The sequence below is a fragment of the Hyaena hyaena genome, unplaced genomic scaffold (assembly GCF_003009895.1).
Source record: "Hyaena hyaena isolate Hyena2069 unplaced genomic scaffold, ASM300989v1 scaffold_29, whole genome shotgun sequence".
NCBI lineage: Eukaryota > Metazoa > Chordata > Mammalia > Carnivora > Hyaenidae > Hyaena > Hyaena hyaena.
This window is the reverse complement of record NW_024080661.1, coordinates 170264-174864: the sequence shown is the minus strand read 5'-3', so window position 1 is coordinate 174864 and position 4601 is coordinate 170264. Positions and strand designations below refer to the sequence as shown.

The 4601-nt window shown below is 52.2% G+C and overlaps 1 long non-coding RNA gene across 1 annotated transcript; it reads right to left on the bottom strand.

The window, feature by feature from the left end:
- Positions 1–424: 424 nt before the first annotated feature.
- On the bottom strand, positions 425–1981 carry LOC120229143. Its single transcript, XR_005527678.1, has 3 exons — positions 1901–1981; positions 1563–1724; positions 425–1453 (listed from the first exon to the last, which is right to left on the bottom strand). It is a non-coding gene; the product is annotated as an uncharacterized LOC120229143 (long non-coding RNA).
- Positions 1982–4601: the final 2620 nt, after the last annotated feature.

The following is a 4601-nucleotide window of genomic DNA, read 5'->3' as shown; positions in this document are numbered from 1 at the left end:
GCTTTATGGGTGTTGCTATGAGATACTTTATTGCTTTCAAAGGAGCTATGCCAACCAACGTCAACAGTGTAGAGCATATGAAGGGATAGCTTCAGGGCAATAAGCTATTCGCTCCCGGGAAATCAGCTCCCAGGCCCTTCCAAAACTACCTGAAAGGCTTCACAGGCGAGGCAAGTGCGATGCAGTGTGGAGTCCTGGGCTGAGAAATAGGAAGTCTGGGGGTGCCTGGGTGGCTCAGTCAGTTAAGCCTCCCACTTCAGCTCAGGTCATGATCTTGTGGTTTGCGACTTTGAACCTTGCATCAGGCTCCGTGCTGACAGCTCTGAACCTGCTTCAGATCCTCTGTCCACCCCCTCTTACTGCCCCTCCCCCCCACATAAATACACATTAAAAAAAAAACTCTTAAGAAATAGAAAGTCTCTAGGTCTAATGCCAAGGGAGCAGAGTAGTTAACAGTGTTGACTGCGGACAACAGGTCCTGAGTTCAAATTCTGCCTTTGCCCCTTAATCTTTCTGAGACATGTATTTTCTCATTTATAAAACGGGAATTATAGCAGTACTGAGCCTTGCAGAGGTGAGGGGAGGATGAAATGGGTTATTATCTGCTGGGTGATTAGATCAGCCCTTGGTTCATCACATGATAAACGCTGAGTAAATAGTAAGAGCAATCATTATTATCATATCTATTATCTTATGACTGAAGCTCTCCCTTCAACTCTAGGTCCTGTTTCTCCAGGGGCTGACCATCTCTTCCTCGGGGCTTCCGCAAGAGACCCCGCCCAGGCCTTCAGTTTTTCCTGTGATGGGTCTCCTCTCTCTGAAGCGAGTAGTCTTCTTGGCTTTCAGGCATTGCGTCCCAATGGTCTCTGGGCGCCCCCTTGTGGACAGCTGGCTTTCCTCACTCTCCTCCACTAAAGGGGAAAACCAGCCCTGCACTTGCAAGAGACCAGATGTGTGTGTGTGTGTGTGTGTGTGTGTGTGTGGTGGAGAAGGCCTCTATTACTGCCGATAAAACAGGAAATAGCACGTCATGGCATCCTCCGTGCTGGCTAGAAAGGGGATGAGTCTCTATATGCTTATACAGACGCACGCATGGAAACCGCTTGTGCTGGCTCGCATGTGTGTACGTGCGCCCTTGTGCGTACACTTGATACCACTCTTCTTGCCCCAGGGGTCTCATGGGATTCCACTCTCACTATCTGGTTTGAGAAACGAAAGCAATATGCAGACATCATCAGGCCATTATTATGTATAAGAGCACGTATAATCACTTGGTTTATCCGTTTGCTCATGCAAACATTCTGTTCCACAGATACTTACTGAGCGCCAGGTCTCCTGAGGTCTGGCAAGGCAACAGCGACAACGACAGAATCTGTTTCTGCCCTCTCCCAGTCTAGAGGGTGAGACAACCGTTGCAGCACAGGGAAGTGGTAGAGGCGCCAAGGAAGACTGCCTGGAGGAGGGGACGCCTGAGCTGAGGCCCTCCGCAGCTCTGGGGAGGAGGAGTTTACACAAAGAACACTTGCGGGGTTTTTGAAGTGCTGATTTTAACCCCAACTCACCAAGCTAGTCTTTTTCTTGGGGCCTGTTTCTTCCTGAGGTAAGTCAGTGGGCTGGCCATGATACCTACGTTTCTGTCGACCTTGATGTTTGCTGATGTTTCATTCCATCAGCCTGAGGAATTCTCTTTCCTTCTACTCTTTTGTCATACGCCACCCCCTTCCCTGAAGAAATGAAAACCAGACAGAGTGAGAGAGGAGCAGCAAACACTGATACACTCCCGTAGGACATGTGCATGCACGCTAGTGTGAGTGCATGTGGCCCTCCATTCCCACCTCCGCTTGGCCAGAGCCCCCCCCCCCCCCCCCCCCCCCCCCCCGCCGTGAGGGTCAGAAGTGACCTGACAAGGGAGAGGTGGAATGAAGGTGAGGCTTCCTCCTGGGCACAGCGCGAAGGTACAGGCTCCGCAGACACAGGTCCTTCTCCTTAGCCCGATCGCTTAGCTTCCCAGAGCCTGCTTCCCGATCAGCAAAGTAAATACTCGCAGGGCAGGCGTTCTGCGGTGATTGGAGGTGACATATGGGCAGTGCCGTCTCTCGCCCTCCCCCCTCCCCCACGTAGGACCTAGCAGGCTTTTGGAAAATAGGAACTAAAGAGCAGTTGCATTTAACAATATCTAGGGTGGCTCAGACACTTGGCCCTGCAGCGGGGGAAAGGTGTGACTAGAACACGACCCTGACCCTCCCGGCGACAAGGTGACTATAACCTCAGGGAGGATATGAGACAAGTGCCCAACTCACTATATAGGTGGCTCTGTTCCCCGGTTCCAGTTAGAATGAAGTTATTAACTGCGTAGCTTTGGCCACATTACTTAATCTTTCTTTCTTTAAAAAAATTTTTTTAAAATGTTTTATTTATTTCTGAGAGAGAGAGAGAGAGAGACAGTGTGAGCAGGGGAGGGTCAGAGAGAGAGGGAGACACAGAATGCAAAGCAGGCTCCAGGCTCTGAGCTGGCTGTCAGCACAGAGCCCGATGCGGGGCTTGAACCCACGAACCGTGAGATCATGACCTGAGCCGAAGTCGGACACTTAACTGAGCCACCCAGGCATCCCTACTTGGTCTTTCTAAATGTTAGTTTTCTCATCTATAAATGGGGACTTAACAGCAGCTCCCTCACAGAAGTGCTGGGAGCCTGAATGGAGATAATGAATGTGAAAGCACTTAATAGAGTTGCTGGCATGTAGTAGGTGTTCCATACATTGGTGGCTGCTTGTATTGGTCAGGACAGGCTAACTGGTGTAACAAAGAGGCCTAAGAATGTATAATGGCTGAGAGACGATTCGAAGTTTGGTTTTTGCTTCTGGAGTAGTCTTGGGAAATACCAGGTTGGCAGTGGGGCTCATTGGGAGACCGGGTTGCTTACAACTCTGCCACCTTCGACGTGTGTCCTCCAAGATTGCTTCGACCATGGGCATCCAGGGGAAGAGAGTGTAGAGAAGGTACATCAGCTTCTTACCTGCCTCGGCCCAGGAGCCCCACTTGTGCTCCCAGTCTATAGTGAGTCACATGGCCTCATCTTAATGCCATGGGGGCCAGGAAATGTGTGCTGGGCAGGCACTACATTCCCAGGGTCGACTTTGTGTACTACGGAAGGGGAGGCAGGACTCTCTGGGAAACAAAGATTTCTATTACTGTTATTATTGCTATTTCCATCCAGGGCAGAGTGTAGTAAACATTGGATGGGAGGTGAAAGCCCAGTGGGAGCTTAGCAAAGGGGATGATGCATTCTGACTTCTGACGTGTGTGTGTGTGTGTGTGTGTGTGTGTGTGTGTGTGTGTGTGGCAGTGGAATCTGAGAAGTTTTGAAGGAGAAGCGGGATAGCCACAGGGGGAGATGCAGAAAGCTCAGGGTGGCCTGAGGGAATCACATGAACGGAGTCAAGAGGGAGGAAAGCTCAGGGAGGGGGAGTCAGAGGCGGGAAGGGGTGGAGAGGTGTGTTGGCAGCCCATTAGGAAGCCTGGAATGTCAAGATAAGGAGGTGGAAATGCAGAGTCATGCATGGTCTTTCTGCAGTGAAGTCCGGGGGAGTAGGTGGTCATGGAGACAAAGGAGGGAGCGATGGGGGAGGAGGTGAGGAAGTAGAAAGACAAAGGAGGTGGGGGAGGAAAGTCCGGGGTTCACAGAGGAGAGGCTGGAAGGAACAGAGGAGAAGAGGGGAAGAGAAGGGAGGAAGAGAAGAGGTCTTGGACCCACCGACCTGCATCCTTCAGGTCCCCCGTTTGTCACCTGGCAGCCTCCTTTCTTGGAGGCCTGCCCACTTGGGGCCCAGCCCTCCACACCCTCCGTGCAGGGGGAGGTTTTATCTCCTCTTTCGGCTTTGTTCTCCTTCCAGGAAGGAAGTGGCTCCAGATGCCGTGGGTGGGACATTCCTTGGCTCTGCTCCCAGTTCCCAGATTTCTCCTGATTCCTGGTGACAGAGTTGGCACCTCTAACCAAGCCTCGGAGAGGGGCATAGCCTTGCTGGAGAACACCCTGCACCCCAGGAAATCCGAGTCTCGTTTTGAACTGTGCTAGCTCTCTAGGTGCAAGACTCGCCTCCAGAGAGATGCCGTGACACTTCTGTTGCACCCAGGCCTTCGAGGCACCTGCCGTGCTCCCAGCACCATGTGGGGCACCTGGGAAGTCGCACAGAGAAGTCAGACAGGCCTAAGCCCTGTCTGAGCTCACAACAGACTGGGGGCGGGGTGGGTGATAAACCCTTCTTTGGAGGACTGTACCTGGTGGAGTAGACCCACGAGGAGCTACAGGAAGGGGACTTCGTGTTAATGTGTTAGTTAAAGAAAGTGGCATTTGTAATGGTCATGAAGGAGTCACGGAACTCTGATGGCTGATGATGGCTGGGTGGGGATTTCAGGGGGGGAGAAAGAGCCCAGCAAAGGTGGAGAGGAAGGGAGACGCAGGTCTCAGTGAGGGGATCACAGACCAGTCCAGTTTAGCTGAAACGAAAGGGGTGATGGGGAGGCACGGAGCGGCATGGAGCAGGGTGGGGTTAGACAGCGGAGGGCTCGAATGTGAAGCTTGTGTTCATCGAGAGGCAGTG